This window comes from Cervus canadensis, chromosome 2 (assembly GCF_019320065.1).
Source record: "Cervus canadensis isolate Bull #8, Minnesota chromosome 2, ASM1932006v1, whole genome shotgun sequence".
NCBI classification, from domain to species: Eukaryota; Metazoa; Chordata; class Mammalia; order Artiodactyla; family Cervidae; genus Cervus; species Cervus canadensis.
In genome coordinates this window covers 11,028,126-11,047,444 of record NC_057387.1, presented here as the reverse complement: position 1 = coordinate 11,047,444, position 19,319 = coordinate 11,028,126, and the positions used below count along the sequence as shown (strand labels likewise).

General features: G+C 38.5%; 1 pseudogene; it reads right to left on the bottom strand.

The window, feature by feature from the left end:
- Positions 1-6,423: 6,423 nt before the first annotated feature.
- LOC122426712 lies at positions 6,424-9,421 on the bottom strand (annotated as a pseudogene).
- Positions 9,422-19,319: the final 9,898 nt, after the last annotated feature.

The following is a 19,319-nucleotide window of genomic DNA, read 5'->3' as shown; positions in this document are numbered from 1 at the left end:
GAGCCACCAGAGAAGCCCATAAAACATTTTTATTACCCCCCGCAAAAGAGCCCACATTCATTAGGCAGTCACCACTTATTTCTCCTTTACCCTATTAAGTAATAATCTTCTTTCTGCATCTATGGATTTATCAGTTCTATATATTCCATACATATAGAATGAGACTGTATATGTCTTTTTGCATCTGGCTTCTTTCATTTAGCATGTTCTTGAGGTACATTCACTTAGTATCAGATATCATGCTTCCATTCCTTTTTAGGGTTGAATATCATTCCATTGCAGGTATATATACCATATTTTGTTTATCCACTTATTCATTAATGGACACTTGGATTATTTCTTCCTACTCATCATTGTGAATGGTGCTACTATGAGCATACTTGTACAAATATTTATTTGAAAATCTGTTTTCCATTGTTAGGGGGACATATCTAGAGGGGGAACTCCTGGGTCAAATAGTTAATATTTAACTTTTTTGAGGAACTACCAAACTGTGTTCAATAGCAGCTGTATCATTTTACATTTCTACCAGCAATGTATGAGGATTGAAACTTCAAGTAGATGATAGATGGATAGATGATAGATAGACAGATAGGCAGATGACACCCACCTGGAGGGTAGAAAGTGAAGAACTAAAGAGCCTCTTGATGAAATTGAAAGAGGAGAGTGAAAAAGCTGGCTTAAAACTCAACATTCAAAAAATGAAGATCATGTCATATGGTCCCATTACTTCATGACAAATAGATATGGAAACAGTGACAGACTTTATTTTCTTGGGCTCCAAAATCATGGCAGATGGTGACTGGAGCCATGAAATTAAGACACTTGCTCCTTGGAAGAAAAGCTGTGACCAACCTAGACAGCATATTAAAAAGCAGAGACATTACTTTGCCAATGAAGGTCCCTATGGTTTTTTCAGTAGTCATGTATGGTTGTGAGAGTTGAACTATAAAGAAAGCTGAGCTCCAAAGAATTGATGCTTTCAAACTGTGGTGTTGGAAAACATCCTTGAAAGTCCCTTGAACTGAAAAGAGGTCCAACCAGTCCATCCTGAAGGAAATCAGTCCTGAGTATTCATTGGAAGGACTGATGCAGAAGCTGAAGCTCCAATACTTTGGCCACTTGATGCTAAGAATTGACTCATTGGAAAAGACCCTGATGCTGGGAAAGACTGAAGGCAGGAGAATGGGATGACAGAGGCTGAGATAGTTGGGTGTCCTCACTGACTCTATGGACATGAGTTTGAGGAAGATCCCAGAAACTGGTGATGGACAGGGAAGCCTGGCATGCTACAGTTCATGGGGTCACAAAGAGTTGGACATGACTGAGTGACTGAACTGAACTGAACTGAGATAGATACTACATTAGAAGTTGTTGTTGTTGTTGGTTAGTCACCAAATCCTGTCTGACTCTTTTGTGACTCCATCGACTATAACCTGCCAGGCTCCTCTGTCCATGGGATTTCCTAGGCAAGAATACTGGGATTTCCCGCAAGTATAGAATAGGTTCCCATTTTCTTCTCCAGGGGTTCTTCCTGACCCAGGGGTCAAACCTGGGTCCCCTGCATTGAAGGAGGGTTCCTTAAGCTGAACCACCAGGGAAGCCCATATGAGAAGTAAAAATGAATAAGTTTTTAAAAAAATATATTTTAACATAAGAAAAATAAACAGTATTAAAATATATCTTTAAGTTAAAGTTCAAAAGCTACAATGATAATAGAGGCTTTGTAGCCTTGAAGCTTTTAAAATATTTTTGCAATTCCTCTGACTTAATAGTAGGCCACTGTATTTTCATATCTGCTTCCAAATATAATCTAATGCAATATTATATGTCAGATAGTGTCTTGAAAGCAATGAACACTAAAATAATATTTTGGTATTGTTATAAGAATAGCTTTTAACCCATGGATCCTCTGAATGGGTGTCAGAAATCTGCAGATATCCAAAAACACACTCTGAAAACAATTCACCTATATCTAGTACTTCTTAAAGCAGTATGTAAGGGTAACATACCTTCTTTCTAAATTAGAATTTTTCTAAAAAGATACATTCTCCTAAATAAGTATCTCATTACCCTGAGATAACCAAAGGCAGAATAAGTACTTGATTCTTACTGTGTATTTACCAATGTACAAGAGAATACATTGTTTATATAGGTTCCTGGGTGACCAATGGGTTAGTTTCTGCATTATTGAAAATTCATGAATTTCAGCATGTTGGAAATGTTTGAATCTGTCCTAACCATTGTTTCTCTTGAGACTTAAAATGATGGGATCCTTTTCAAGCCAGTTGTGTATGAATCCTTTCAACATACATTTATCACTGAGCTTCCACTTAACCTTCTGGCATGACAAAATTGTTACAGACCCTTGTAGACAAAATTGTTATAGACCCTTCCTGCTCTGAACTAGAAATTATCTGTTTCTCCAAAGTGCTCTGGTTCCTTTTGGTGGAAAGTATTATATGGAAGCCACAACCTTGCCTTTGTTTCTGGGTTTTTTAAGTGGTCAGAATGTTTTTTTCTTCCTATTAATGAGTTTATATCTATACCTTCAAGTTTAGAGCTACAGAGGTTTACTCATCTATCTCACATCAACTTGCCTTCTCCTACACAGAAAATCCTGGTTCCCAATGAATCAATGCAATTGTGTACTCACCTAATCCTACTGTACACTATATACTATCCACTTGTCCCATTATACAGTATATCTCAGTAGCCTATACACGCATGATAGTCTTAGACTAACAAAAAAACAAATACCTCCAACAATATGATTATTGAAAACAATTTAAGATTTGTTTTCTGTCCTTAGGTTATATATTTTGGGGATAAAAAAATTGAACTTTAGAGCAGCTTGAAACAGTACTTAACTTGTGGTATGTTATCAGCTTAATAAGTGATTATGTTCCTTGCTGCCATTTGCTCTCAATTTTTAGAAACTGAAACTCCTGTTTTATATATTTATAATATTGCAAAATGTCTACATGGACCAAAGCATCCTGAATGTCAGAGTAAGGAGCTCAAGAAAGTCTTTTTCCAAATATTGATGATAATACTGGACAAAATTTTCAAAATCATCCACTTCAAAATTCTGGGAAATGACCAAAAGCATACAACAGATTGAGAGGTGCTTATTCTAGAACTACCTGAACCTCAGCAGAAATAACAAGGGCAATATAACATGGGGCTGTTCCCTTCCTTTGCTTGATTTGGTGATGCCATAGGTTGAGAATCAGCAATCTTGCTGTCACCATAAGGATACACCTGATTCAGATCTCTATAGAGAGGCCCATGCCCAGAGAGCATGTAGAGAACAGCAGCGTTGGTGGCAAAAATCAAAGGTCAATATTACAGCTGCCTGAGGCTGCAATGCTGGTTGAAGCAAAGAAGAGCCCAATCAACATTTAATAGACATCTGGGAAATGGGAGGTTTGGAAACTGCACTAAGGAGCGGCCAAAGAGGACCACAGTTAACTACTTTTCCCTGGCCAAACGTGACACCCGGCACAAAGGAAAAGTAGAAACCACGGTAGATTTGCAAACTGCTGGAGTAGTAAATGAGTTAAATAGTAAATGTGGGCTGGAAGTCCACAAACATCCCCTGAGCAAAAGGTGAAAGTGTTACTGGTTAAAGTTAAAAGCACAACTGCTGACTAATCACTGTTTACCAATTAGCTATACTGATATAGAGGTGACTCCTAGGAAACCAGGAAAAAGAAAGAAAAACGAAAGAAAAGACAGGAGGGTAAAGAGGAGAGGAGAGAAATGGAGGGAACGTAGGAGGAAGAGAGGGAGGAGGGGGGAAGAAGGGAAGAAAAGAGATCTATTTTTAAATTTATCTTTTAATTGGAGGATAATTGGTGGCTCAGAGAGTGAAGAATCTGCTTGCAATGCGGGAGACCTGGGTTCAATCCCTGGGTTGGGCAACCCCTGGAGAAGGGCATGGCAACCCACTCCAGTACTCTTGCCTAGAAAATCCCCATGAACAGAGGAGCCTGGCGGGCTACAGTCCACGGAGTCGCGAAGAGTTGGGTATGGCTGAGTGACTAAGCGCACAGAACACAACTGCTTTATACATTGTGTTAGTTTCCGCTGTACAATGCGAATCAACCATAATCATATATGACTACCTCCCTCTTGAGCCTCTCTCTCCCCTCGCACTCCCCCCAACGAGGTTATCACAAAGCACCAGGCTTGACTCCCTGTGTTACACAGCATCTCCCAGTAGCTATATATTTTCCTCATGGTAGTGTCTATATGGTAATGCTGCTCTCCCCTTGCTCCCCACACCCTGCTGTGTCCACATGTCTGTTTTCTACATCTACATCTCTATTCCTGCCCTGCAAATGGGTTCATCTGCACCATTTTTTTAGATTTCACCATTTTTCTAGATTCCATATGTATGCATTAACTTGCTATGTTTGTTTTACTCTTTCTGACTTACTTCACTCTTTTTAACAGGCTCTAGGTTCATCCACCTCACTACGACTGACTCAAATTCTTTCCTTTTTATTTCTGAGTAATATTTCACTTGCAATGAGACCTATTTTCTTTAATGAGACATCAGTGGCTACAAACTTCAAGGCAGCCAAAATAGACAGAATTAGCCCAAGCATGTAAATAAAGAAATAAACAAAAAATAACACAAATCAAAAAGAAACAATAATGGTGACTTTATTAAAAGAACCTCAAACTAGGAACAAACCAATAGTCAAACAGTGGATGGATAACACACACACACACACACACACACATAATTTCATGGATGAATATCATATTCATACATGGAATTCTATTGAGCATACTGAACAATAAAAAAGGATAGACTACTAGTGCAGTAATAAGCAACATAGATGACACAACCATAAGCTAGGTGGGAAAAAATGACAGCTACAAAGAGCATATGCAGTTTGTTCCATTTTAATAAAATTACAGAAAGGACAAATCTAAACAACTAGCATAAGACATGGCAGTAGCTGCAATAATACATAGTTGGTAATGGTTTAAGTGCAAATAGGTTTGAGGAGTATTGGGGTAATGGAAATGTTTCATATCTTGATTGTGATCATGTTTACATAGGTTTATGTATTTTTCAAATTAATGGGCATGTACATCTAAAATAGATGTATTTTATTGTATATAAATTATCCATCCATTAAATTAATTCAATTTTTAAAATGAAGCAGAAAAAAAAAAATGTGACCAGTAAAAAGGATACAGGTTAAGAAAGTAAACTTTGTAACTTCAAGAAGTAGGAATAACCTTAGTTGTTTCCTCCCCCACCGGTTTATAAGTTGAATGACTGTCTCCTATTCAGGGCTTAACAAATATTACTTGATTAGTGAATGAAATCTTCCTTGGTGGCTCAGATGGTAAAGAATCTGCCTGCAATGCAGGAGACCTAGATTAAATCCCTGGGTTGGGAAGATCCCCTGGAGAAGGGAATGGCAACCCACTCCAGTATTTTTGCCTGGAGAATCCCATGGTCAGGGGAGCCTGGTGGGCCACAAAGGCCAAAACTCTGTGGGGTCACAAAGAGTTAAATGCGACTCAGTGACTTACACTCACGCAGTGAGTGAAACTTAAAGGAACCAACATCTAGGCAAGGTTACCTCAGAACCACTCTCTGGGGGACTTGTCTTCCATATACATCCTTTGCTTTGAGCCTATCTTAGTCCCTCTTGCTCTTACCTTAACCATTCAGTGATACATTTGGCCCACTGCCCTTCATACATGGCCTGCCCTCTTTCTCTCCTTTTGTTTAGAATATGTCTGAAAGAGCCAACTAGATGTATATAGAAACTAAGTGTGACAAAGGGCAAAGTTATATTGTTTCTGTAAGAGTTCAGATAGAAAGTGAGGTAGCTAAAGAAGTATGGAATTTCTTGCCCACATTAAAAAAGGAAAAAAAAGAAGCATTTAAACAAGAAGGGGACCATCAGAGTTTCAAATAACAACAATAATGTCAGGAATGAATATAATGAGAAGTCTGTCAATGTGACAGCAAATCCAACTTGGATAAGATTTGTTTTGGTTTGATTTTCATTGAGCACTTTGCATGTAAGAAAGTCAACTTTGTCATGATCATTGTCCCAAAGGAGCTTAAATATTAGAAGATGTACAAAGACCTAAGTAGCTGTAATTCAGGGAAAGAAGTATTGTATACTTGTAGCAGAGCACAGTTGAAGTACTATCTGAATTCAGACCAGGGAGAGACTCCTTCCTACTTATAGATCAGGGAAGCCTTCTGGAGGATATGGCATCAGAAATAGGCTTTGAAGGTTGAGTACTATTAAGAAAATAGAGATTCAAAGGAATGTATTCCATGCAGAGTTACAGAAATTAAATTAGCAATCATTAACAAATTATTATAAAGTAGAAGCAGAAAAAATAAGTAAATGGAGAAGAGAAAGAGTGGCATCACTATGTCATCCTAGGCTTCTGGGCTGTTGGGTTCCCATTCAGATTGGTAAGGCATGGTGAAGAATCTCATGGGATGTCTTGATATGAACTGTGAAACAAGAGAAATGGGGAGAAATTCTAATAAGATGGAAATAGTGATTGAGGAAGGGGGAAAGGTCAAGGGAAGAAAGCTAAGAGAAGTAAAAATGAAATGGAATATAAAATAAGAAATTGGAAAGAGAGTAGGAAATATAAAAAAACTCACCAGTGCTTCCTAACCCATAATGCAAGGATCATCAAAACCATTAGGGGCACTATCACTGCCAATGATATCAAGTTCATGGAAAGATGATGCCCTGTGAATATTAGAGAGACACCTAGATTTTATAATAAACCCACTGCCAATTTTGCTCCATCTATTGATTTGCCAACCTTAGCATAGGAACCAGGCATGCGTGCATGCTTAGGCAATTCAGTCATGTCTGACTCTCTGCGACCCAATGGACCACTGCCCGCCAGGCTCCTCTGTCCACGGGATTCTCCAGGCAAGACTACTGGAGTGAGTTGCCATTTCCTTCTCCAGGGATAAAGTAGGAAGTGAGTGAAGTGAAGTCGCTCAGTCATATCCGACTCTTTGTGACCCCATGGACTGTAGCCTACCAGGCTCCTCCATCCATGGGATTTTCCAGACAAGAGTACTGAAGTGGGTTGCCATTTCCTTCTCCAGAACTAGGCATAAGTCCCATCAATTATCTTATTTAGTCACTTTATTCTAATACTTGCTTGGGAAGGATTCTTCATCTCCCCACAAATCTCTTATAACTGAGTGTCCCTCATATTCCATTTCTGCATTTCTGAAATCACCTCTATTAATTCCTTCTTATATCTCTCTCACTTAGTTCTGGCATCATGAAACTTTCTTCTGCCCTGACTTCTAGGCTCAAGAATCATCTTTGCACACTTAAAAATTCCATCTTGCTTACCCCAGCAGAGAAAGATGTTCTGGCAAGAAAAGTCAGTTGCCTCCTCAGCATCCACATGCATGATCACGTGAAGATCCAATCAACGTTGGGCAGAACATCACCCTGATGAGTTCCTGGCTGCTCCTGTTCACCCCGCATCCACGTCACCAAAACAGGCTTTGAGTAGAAGCCAGAGACATGGCAAGCTAGCAACACTTGACTTCACCCAAGGATGGGGCTACTGGTCAGTCAAGCCTCTGGTGTCACTGGAAAAGGCATTAAAAATATTCACATGAGGACTCTAACAGACAGTTTAGGGACAAAACATCCACATTAATATTAAAGTTCCTCTAGGAACTTTTGCCCAGCAACCTGTATCCCTCTTAAACTGCACCTTCCTAATTTTGAAAGGAATGGTGGAAAGGAGCAAGACTTATATAGAAAGATCTTAGAAAAGGGTGCTGTACCCACCTTGCCTCTGGGGATACATCTTCCCTGCATCAAGGACACCCAAGAGAAATCAGGGACAGATGTTGCTGATGAGTTTATGCACTGTTTCCTTGATGCCTTCATACTGATTGATTAGATCACAGACACTCTTACCCTCTGGATATAATACCCATGACATGTTTTGGAAACTCAAGAAATCTGACCCTTGATAAGCTGCCTGAAAAAACCCTTTTGTGGTTTTCCTATAATGCAGCTCACAGCCAACTTTCACCTGTAGTTCAAAGGGATCTGGGAAGAGGGAGGAAGAAGAAAGAGATCAATGAAGAAAATGAGAGGAACTACATGGGAACCTGAGACTGTATTTAAAAAGTGGAGATGGTTTTATAAGTGTATAAGGGTGAGTCAATGAAATATTCAGTCAGGAACAAGGAAGAGAATTGGTGGAATTGGGAAAAAGGCATAAGGGAGAAATGCCAAGAACTGAGGGTTTGATTTGAATAAGTTTGAGGGTAAATGATAAGTGAGGTTCATGGTATAGGTTGGGGGAGGGTGAGGAGGAACTCATGTGAGGAAGGTGAGAATACAACATTTCTAGGTGCATGAAATGAATCATGGTTGTTGGACTATGGACGTAGACTTAAACTGAGTGGGAGAAGAGATCACATTTTAAGGGAGTCAGGCACAGAGTGTGCCAGTTGTATACCTCTGGATTTTAAGCCATAGAAGGGAGAACACTGAAGAAAGATAAAAAAGCACAAGAAAAACAGAAGTCTGGAGGAAGCAAGAGTGTAGGAAATCTTGAATAGTCAACATCTGGAGTAACCCCCGAGAGATTTAAACATGAAGATTTTTATGGTGGAATAGAAAAAGAAATGGTCCAGAAAAGTGTTTGTTTATAGGAAGAGAACCCTTAATTGAATGGATTGAATTTAACGTTCAAATTTCAGTTGACTGGCATAATCTTGAATCTCCCAAATTAATCCAATCAAATAGACACAGAATAACAGCTCCAGGTCTATCATCTCCTCATTGCTGAAGTTGTCCTTTGACCAGGGGTACAGAAAAATTACTGCACCTTGTTCCACTCCCCCAGCTGCGGGTCTGCAACTCATCCAGCCAACCAGAGCCCTGATTCTGTGATCCCGAATGGTTGGCAAAGGATGAGATCTGGATAAGATAGAATGAGATGTAGTCCTGGACTCCTATGATGGTAGATGGTCAGGTATTTTAAGGAAAAGTGAGGCAAACAGAAAGGATAGAAGATGGAGATTCAACCAGTTAAAAGGGAGAGAGAAAAGTTACAATTAGCCTAAAGATGATATTTTCCTGACCCAGGGCCCCAAGCTCTCCACCTTCCTTTGAAAGAGTAAACTGGATCTAGAGACAGGAATGCTCAGATTGCAAACACTCTGGTACCCTTATAATCCAGATCCATCTTGGAATGGTCCACTACACTTTAACCACATCCACTTGATTAATGACAGACAGACATTCTTACCATCTACATTGTCCCTGGATGAGAGGAGAAAAGCTAGCAAAGCAAGGTGCAGAAAGAGCATACCATTTGCAGATGCTTCTCTCTCTCTGTTCTCAGGAAACCTCCCCATTGTATCTCCACTCTAACTTCCTTTTTCTATCAACTGGAAGTTCTCCCCACCAATCACTGACTATAATAAAATTGCTGTTTCACTCAACCTTGGGCCTCCTACTCAATCTCTCATCTCCCCTCAAGCTCTGGCCTGAGATTATTCTCTGCTGCCTGAATTCCAGCCATTCTCCTTACTACTAGTCTTCATTCTGTGTTCTTTCACTCAACTGCTGTGGACAAAGTTATATGTGACACTGAAAGGTTATGTCCCCTCTCTGGGACGGTCATCTTATCTTTCAAATGAAGAACAGAAACTGCACTGTTTCCCCAGGTTCTGCCTGTTTTAACAGATCACATTTCTTCCAGTTTCTCCACTCAATTCTGTTTAAGTTCCATCATGTTTCTTCTTCTAGGCATCAATTCTACTCTTCTCCTTTCAAAAAACCTCAAAGTATTCTCTTTTCCATTCACTTCTTTTTCTTCCACATTTCTCATTTATTTTAATTTTTACTGACTTATTTATAAACGTAATCTCATGGATGGAGGAGCCTGGTGGACTACAGTCCATGGGGTCACAAAGAGTCGGACATGACTGAGCGACTTCACTTTCCTTTCTTTTTTATAAATTGCAAAACATAATTTCTCAGATCTTCTATGCTTTCACCATACAATTGTATACAGTTTTCCATTATGCTTAGAGTTGACATTGTAGCCACCCAGAGTGTATTCTACCATGAAACATATAAAGAATAAGGCTTTCTCTTTCTGATTTCACTTCAATCCGTATAACATACTCTAAGTCCATCCATGCCTCTACAAATGACCAAATATCGTTCATTTTTATGACTGAGAAATACTCCATTGAATGTATGCACCACATCTTCTTTATCCATTTGCAGAGCAGGAATAGAGATGCAGATGTTGAGACTGAACATATGGACATGGGGTGGGGAAGGGGTTAGGATGAGTTGGGAGGTGTGATTGACATATATACATTATTATGGCTAAAATTGATAGCTAGTAGGAACCTGCTGTATAGCATGGGGAGCTCAGCTTGGCGCCCTGTGGTGACCTCGAGTGTTGGGAAGTGTGGATAATATTATATATATATATGCAAACAGCTGATTCAATTGGTTGTAGAGCAGAAACTAACACAACATTGTAAAGCAGCTATACTCCAATTTAAAAAATAAAAAAGAAGAAGAAGCCTTTCTATGGAGTTTAATTCATATGCTCACTCACAAAAAGATCACTCAACAAATGTTTAGTACCAAGTGTTTTAGTAGGTACAAGAATGTACAGAGATGGACAATGCATTCATGCCTATTAAGGAACTTTAAACTACAGAAGTGTATAAAACCAAAATTAAAACTTATTGTTATGACTGTCATTTGATTGGCTAGAATTCCAGAAACAAGCTTATTCAGAATAATAGTTTTGTGGTTTTAGGAACCTATAGCTGATATAATGCTATGTTTTCATTAAACTTTCCCCCAGGGCCTAGAGAAAAAACATAATTCTCCCACTCTTTTGTAATTGGGTCAGGACCATGTGACTGATTCTGGTCAATAGGATGTGCTGTGCTAGAGATGTAAGCCTTTTCTAGGCCCTACCACATAAACTGTTACATCTGATCATTTTGCCATGCAGTGCCAGCCTGAAGATCATCTGTCCCATGTGGAAGAGATACAAGCAAGGAACAGCTTTCTGGTCTCCATGGAGTTTGCCAGAATGAAAACTATATTTTGCTGAGTTTAGCCTCTAAGGTTCTCAAGTTTACAACGGCAATACAATCTAATTATGCTTGTCAATATTATACAACCCAGTAACTATTATCCTTTCCTACCTCCTTAATTCAAATCCAAATGAGATAAACATATAGAGCATTTGAAATATGGATCAAATTGTCACCTTCACTTCTGATAAATCTTCTAGATGATTTCCCTTAACTGTATAATCCAAGTAATGTTGCTGACATTGAAAACTGAATGAGGTAGACTGCTTTACTCCTATAAATGGATTATTTGTGTCCCCCCTGAACTCACATGTTGAAACCCCCATCCCCAAGGTGGTTATACTTGGAGATGATGACACTACAAAAGTAATTAGAGCTAAATGAGGTCTTAGGAGTGGGGTCTCATATGAAAAGACACAGAGTGAGTTCACTTACTGAGTAAAGGTCATTTGACGACATATCAAGGAGGTGGCTATCTATAAGCAAGCCAGAAAGAGAACCTTCACAAGAAATCAAGTTCTCTTGTATTGCTAGTCTCAAGAACTGTGAGAAAGTTTGTCTGTGGTTGAAGCCACCCAGACTGTGTGTTTTCCTCTGCAGCCCAGGCAGACTAATACACTTACCTGGTCCAAGAAGTGCTAGAAAACCTCTAAGCAACCCCTCCCCAAGGGTCTGGTCAAGTCAAGGGATGGAGGAGGAGACTGGAACTGACACTTGTGGGAGCAGCTTGACTCCAGAAGCAAAGGGCAGGAAGAAGCTGTTGAGACATATCGCAAACCCAGTTTCTCTCCTAGACTCACCAATGAGCTAATTCTATTTCCTATTTTCACAGCAAAGAATATGACTGAGAAAAGAAACAAAAAATATTAAAGGAATTCTCCTTCAGAGGAATTAGAGGGTATCATCCAGTTCCATGACAATAATACTCATTCAATCATCCAAACAGAAAATTAGTAATGCACACTCTTTGCAAACCTATCTCTCCTGACTGACTACTCACAGTAACTGCATTTCTCTCCATAATCTGTAAAATCTGCCTCTTTATCTCTAACCCCACCATCATTTAGTCTTGCTTTCATCATGTGTGACTCAGGTCATTGCCATAATCCCTTATCTGGACAATGCAATCCAAATCCTGTCCCTATATGTTCAGCACTCAGGTTCACAGTTGCTATGTAAAATGCACACCTAATCTTGTCAAACTCATAAGTAAAATATTTCCATTGCCTTCATGAAAAATAATCCAAACTCCTACATATGCCAGTATTATACACAAAGGCTCATATTTTAATGTATCATTCCCCAAGGAAAAGGTTGGAGGAAGTGGAAAAAGTAGGATTTGTGAGAAGGGAAACAGACTCTGTGAACCAGTGAACAATTGTGAACAGAGATCCAAGAGCCTGAAAATCTGCAATAGGGAGGGAAAGAGGTGGTTATACACGCCCTCTAGATACACATGATCCCCAAAGAATAAACTGAGATGGCTGGAACCTCTTCTGATTAGAATCCAGCCTGGCTGAGGGTCCTCCCTTCCCTGGGGGGCCCAGTGCTCTGCCTTTGTCACCAACCTTCCCCAGACTCCCTCTTCTCGCCCTATTGATGCTCAGGTTATAGATGTGCTCACGCTCACCTTTGCCTGGGCTCTTACCTGGCCCTCACAGAACTCATGTCAGCAAGTGGTTTCCCCCTAGAGATCACTGTCCTCAACACTCACTGTTGTGTGCCCACCCCACAAGGTCACACTCTACTCCATCATCCCCTCTCTGCCAGCAGAAACCTCACCCTCTGCCCACTTCCCTGCCCAAGAAACCCCGCTATTTCTCAGAACCACATGCCTTTCCCTGAACTTTCATTTCCCCATCAGCACTTCTTCATGTGATTCTCTCCCCTTCCTGGCTCCCAGCAGCAGTCTCTGTGTCTGTTCTGGGTCCTCCTTCCTCTCACATCTGCAGCAGTGGGAAGAGTCCCACCCTGAGATCCAGGATAAACCCCTTACTAGAATTCATTGATTACTGCCTTGGGTCTCAGTTTCTCCCACAGTAAAATGATTGGACTAAAATAATTTTATATTCTCCAATTCCATTTCAATTTTAACATTCTTTGACTTGGTCTGTGTTCATATTCATTTTTATTTACATAGTCTTTTCCCTCTCAGCCTCCTGGTCCTCATTTCTTACTTAATTATGACTCCATGATGTTCTCTATTTACCTTTAATCTGAATCCCCAGGGTCCCCTCTCTATTTTATCAACACTCCTCCCTAATCTTCCTATCCATTCTTTCTAAGCACTGCTCACCACCTCAGTTAAATTTTAAAGCCTAGAGTATTTCCATATCACTTGACCCTTCAATTTACATGCTTAAATATATGCATGACAAGTAAGATGCTTTTTTTTTTTTGCAAGATTGAAGCCAGGAAAGAACAACACCAAAAACAAAAATCTACTATAAAAATGTAGATATTCTGGATAAACTATAATTTTATAAATTATTTATTTATACAAGCATATGCTCACCTCATAAGATTAAGGAAATTGTCCAGAAAACAATCAAATGAGACATTGAGAATTGGATCTTGAAATGAATACTGACACTTGGACTTCCCAAGGTGTTGTCAAGGGTTGATTCCCAAGGGGTTTGGCTATAATAGCCATACAGATGATGAGGTAAAGTCTTGAGACCTCCAAAAAAGATACAAGTTGGGTATGAGACTTTCTATTACATCCTCAGTAAGACTGGACCAGATAAAAAATTCACCCTACTAAACAGGAAGATAAAAAGAAATCTTGTGGTTACCTTATGCTCTGGCTAGAAATTCTTAAAATTATTCTTAGATAAAACATGATTGCAGGTTTTTCTTCACATGAATTTAATGCTGAATAATATTCACTCAATTTGGAATGCCCAACCCAGGAAATTATTATTAATAAGTGGTTCTAGGCAAAAAAGGATGACTAGGCAGCATGCAGAGAATTTTTACAACAGTGAAAATTCTCTTTACAATATCAAATGAAGGCTATATTTATCCAAACCCATGCAATATACAACTCCAAGAGTGAATTCTGGGGTAAGCTACGGACTTTGGGTGATTATGATGTGTCAATGTAGATTATCCTTGGTAAAAAAAAAAAAAAAAAAGTGCCATATGGAAAGTAATGTTGATGATGGTAAGGATATGACTATGTGGGGGCAAACTGTATACTATCAATTTTCTTGTAAGCCTAAAAAGTGCTCTAAAACATAGTCTTAAAACAAATTTTAAAATTTACATTGGTAGTAGTAAATCATGAAACCGAAAAGGAGTTCTTCTAAACAATCAATAAAAAGGAAAAACAAATCTGATCAATTTATGCTAGAGACAGACTGGATGATCTTTTCATGTTCCTGGAGAAAATGATGTAACAAATTGTTATCATAAGAGGCAATCAAAAAGCATGCAGCTAAACATGTAGGGGATATAATATTAGAGGTATGTCTATGTTAATTTCAAAATGATCTTATTTTTCTGGATAATATATTTCTGGTATTTGTCAACTTTAAAAAAAAACTGAAGTTTACTGTCATTTCTCTCATGTTTTTTAAATATTAACTATCTTACAACAATAACAAACAAATGGCTCTAAGCTGGTCACTTGGCAGAAGCAAAAAAAGAACAAGGAAAATTCTAGGGGTCCACAAATAATGCAGACTTCTTTTGTCTAATATAGTCAATGCTTGCTTTGCACACTTTCAATATACACAAATTTTAGTTACCAGGGTTTATTTAAATAACACCAATTCCCCAACAGTATGGTTCAAATTTCAGTTGCCACAATATATTAAGTGTAAGTAAAGTACAAAACTACTAATTTTTAGTTACACGAATCACTATGGAAATAACAAGCATGCAATCAATAACTAATGATATCACTGACAAATCACAACCCTTCACAAACTTTATCATTGACTGTTATTTTTTTCCATGAACAGACATCAAAGGGTATACTTGATTGTCTCCTTGTATTTCAACATCCCCTACATAAATTCTGAGACATTTTAAAAGAATAATAATTTTTAAAAAAGAAATTGACCAACAAAGATAAAAATGAAAATGCTGGAAGTGAGATTTGAACTGAACGTAAATGAAGTCATTGAAGAAATAGCTGACCTGAGGAATATGGATATTGCCACTGGTTGAGAAATTATAGACATGAATCTAGATAGAGGAACTTATCAACATAAATGAGGAGAATGGTTGTTATAAAATTGATGAAGTTGTCTCAAATGAAGTTATGCCTGCAGAAGACTTCACTTTTAAGGAAATTTCAGATACTTCCCAAAACTGAAAACAAGTATAAAATGTTGGAACCTGATTCAAATTTAGAAAGAATTATGAAAATTCACCAAGGCGTAGAAAAAATACTTTATAAATTATGGTAAGAATAAGGCAAGCAGGGGTCAAGCCACTGCTGGTAAATTTTTATGAAGAATTAAAACACTCATTCTGGATGTTAAGTTTGTAACACTATAGACATTACTTTGCCAACAAAGGTCCATCTAGTCAAGGCTATGGCTTTATCAGTGGTCATGTATGGATGTGAGAGTTGTACTATAAAGAAAGCTGAGCGCCGAAGAATTGTGAACTGTGGTGTTGGAGAAGACTCTTGAGAGTCCCTTGGGCTGCAAGGAGATCCAACCAGTCCATCCTAAAGGAGATCAGTCCTGGGTGTTCATTGGAAGGACTGATGCTGAAGCTGAAACTCCAATACTTTGGCCACCTCATGCGAAGAGCTGACTCATTTGAAAAGACGCTGATGCTGGGAAAGATTGACGGCAGGAGGAGAAGGGAACAACAGAGGGTGAGATCATTGGATGGCATCACTGATTCAATGGACATGAATTTGGTAGGCTCCAGGAGTTGGTGATTGACAGGGAGACCTGGCGTGCTGTGGTTCATGGGGTCGCAAAGAGTTGGACACGACTGAGCGACTGAACTGAACTGAAACTCTCCTCTTAGAAATTCTTTTGTTGTGTCCCATAGATTTTATGTCATCACGTTCTTATTTTCCTCTGTCTTTAGAAATTTTTTGAATTTCGTTTTTATTTCATTGGTTGTTTAGATGCATTTTGTTTAGTATCCACGTGCTTGTGTTTTTGTAGGGATTCTTTTTGTAGTTGATTTCTAACCTCTTAGCATTGTGATCAATTATTTTTATAGCAATCAGAAAAGATCCTTGATATGATTTCAGTTTTCTTAGCTTTACTGAGGTTTGTTTCATGGCCCAGCATGTGACCAGTCCTGGAGAATGTTCCTTGTGCTCTTGAGAAGAAAGTGTATTCTGCTTCTTTTGGATGGAATGTTCAATAAATATCAGTAGAGTCTTTCTATTCTAATATGCCCTTTAAGACCTGTATCTCTGGAATTGAGCTGCAGGAGTTGCTTGTATATTTTTGAGATTAATCCTTTGCCTGTTTCTTCATTTGCTATTATTTTCTCCCATTCTGAGGACTGTCTTTTCACCTTGCTTATAGTTTCCTTTTGTGTGCAAAAGCTTTTAAGTTTCATTAGGTCCCATTTGTTTATTTTTGCTTTTATTTCCAATATTCTGGGAGGTGGGTCATAGAGGATCTTGCTGTGATTTATGTCGAAGAGTGTTTTGCCTATGTTCTCCTCGAGGAGTTTTATAGTTTCTGGTCTTACATTTAGATCTTAATCCATTTTGAGTTTATTTTTGTGTATGGTGTTAGAAAATGTTCTAGTTTCATTCTTTTACAAGTGGTTGACCAATTTTCCGAGCACCATTTGTTAAATGGGTTGTCTTTCCCCATTGTATATTCTTGCCTCCTTTGTCAAAGATAAGGTGTCCATAGGTACTTGCATTTATCTCTGGTCTTTCTATTTTGTTCCACTGATCTATATTTCTGTCTTTGTGCCAGTACCATACTGTCTTGATGATTGTGGCTTTGTAGTAGAGCCTGAAGTCAGGCAGGTTGATTCCTCCAGTTCCATTCTTCTTTCTCAAGATTGCTTTGGCTATTCGAAGTTTTTTTTTATTTCCATACAAATTGTGAAATTCTTTGTTCTAGTTCTGTGAAGAATACCGTTGGTAGCTTGATAGGAATCTATAGATTGCTTTGGGTAGTATACTCATTTTCACAATATTGATTCTTCCAATCCATGAACACAGTATATTTCTCCATCTATTTGTGTCCTCTTTGATTTCTTTCATCAGGGTCTTATAGTTTTCTATGTATAGGTCTTTCATTTCTTTAGGTAGATATACTCCTAAGTATTTTATTCTTTTTGTTGCAATGGTGAATGATGTTGTTTCCTTAATTTCTCTTTCTATTTTCTCATTGTTAGTGTATAGGAATGCAGGGGATTTCTGTGTATTAATTTTATATCCTGCAACTTTGCTATATTCATTGACCAGCTCTAGTAATTTTCTGGTAGAGTTTTTAGGGTTTTCTATGTAGAGGATCATGTCATCTGCAAACAGTGAGAGTTTCATTTCTTCTTTTCCTATCTGGATTCCTTTTACTTCTTTTTCTGCTCTGATTGCTGTGGCCAAAACTTCCAACACTATGTTGAATAGTAGTGGTGAGAGTGGGCACCCTTGTCTTGTTCCTGATTTTAGGGGAAATGCTTTCAATTTTTCACCATTGAGGATAATGTTTGCTGTGGGTTTGTCATATATAGGTTTTATTATGCTGAGGTATGTTCCTTCTATTCCTGCTTTCTGGAGAGTTTTTATCATAAGTGGATGTTGAATTTTGTCAAAGGCTTTTTCTGCATCTATTGAGATAATCATATGGTTTTTATCTTTCAATTTGTTAATGTGGTGTATTACATTGATTGATTTGCGGATATTAAAGAATCCTTGCATTCCTGGAATAAAGCCCACTTGGTCATGATGTATGATCTTTTTAATATGTTGTTGGATTCTGTTTGCTAGAATTTTGTTAAGGATTTTTGCATCTATGTTCATCAGTGATATTGGCCTGTAGTTTTCTTTTTTTGTGTGGCATCTTTGGTTTTGGAATTAGAGTGATGGTGGCCTCATAGAATGAGTTTGGAAGTTTGCCTTCTTCTGCAATTTTCTGAAGGAATTTGAGTAAGATAGGTGTTAATTCTTCTCTAAAGTTTTGATAGAATTCAGCTGTGAAGTCATCTGGTCCTGGACTTTTGTTTGCTGGAAGATTTCTGATTACAGTTTTGATTTCCTTGCTTGTGATGGGTCTGTTAAGATCTTCTATTTCTTCCTGAAAAACAAATGACCCAATCAAAAAATGGGCCAAATAAGACATACAGATGGCTAACAAACATATGAAAAGATGCTCAACATCACTCATTATCAGAGAAATGCAAATCAAAACCTCAATGAGGTACCATTATACACCAGTCAGAATGGCTGCTATCCAAAAGTCTACAAGCAATAAATGCTGGAGAGGGTGTGGAGAAAAGGGAACCCTCTTACACTGTTTGTGGGAATGCAAACTAGTACAGCCACTATGGAGAACAGTGTGGAGAGTTCTTAAAAAACTGGAAATAGAACTGCCATATGACCCAGCAATCCCACTTCTGGGCATACACACTGAGGAAACCAGATCTGAAAGAGACACGTGCACCGCAATGTTCATCGCGGCACTGTTTATAATAGCCAGGACATGGAAGCAACCTAGATGCCCATCAGCAAACGAATGGATAAGGAAGTTGTGGTACATATACACTGTGGAATATTACTCAGCCATTAAAAAGAATTCATTTGAATCAGTTCTAATGAGATGGATGAAACTGGAGCTCATTATACAGAATGAAGTAAGCCAGAAAGATAAACACCAATACAGTATACTAACACATATATACAGAATTTAAAAATATGGTAACAATAACCCTATATGCAAAACAGAAAGAGACACAGATGTACAGAACAGACTTTGGGACTCTGTGGGAGAAGGCGAGGGTGGGATGTTCTGAGAGAACAGCATTGAAACAAGTATACTATCAAGGGTGAAACAGATCACCAGCCCAGGTGGGATGCATGAGACAAGTGCTCAGAGCTGGTGCACTGGGAAGCCCAGAGGGATGGGGTGGAGAGGGAGGCAGGAGAGGGGATCGGGATAGGGAACACATGTAAATCCATGGCTGATTAATGTCAATGTATGGCAAAAACCACTACAATATTGTAAAGTAATTAGCCTCC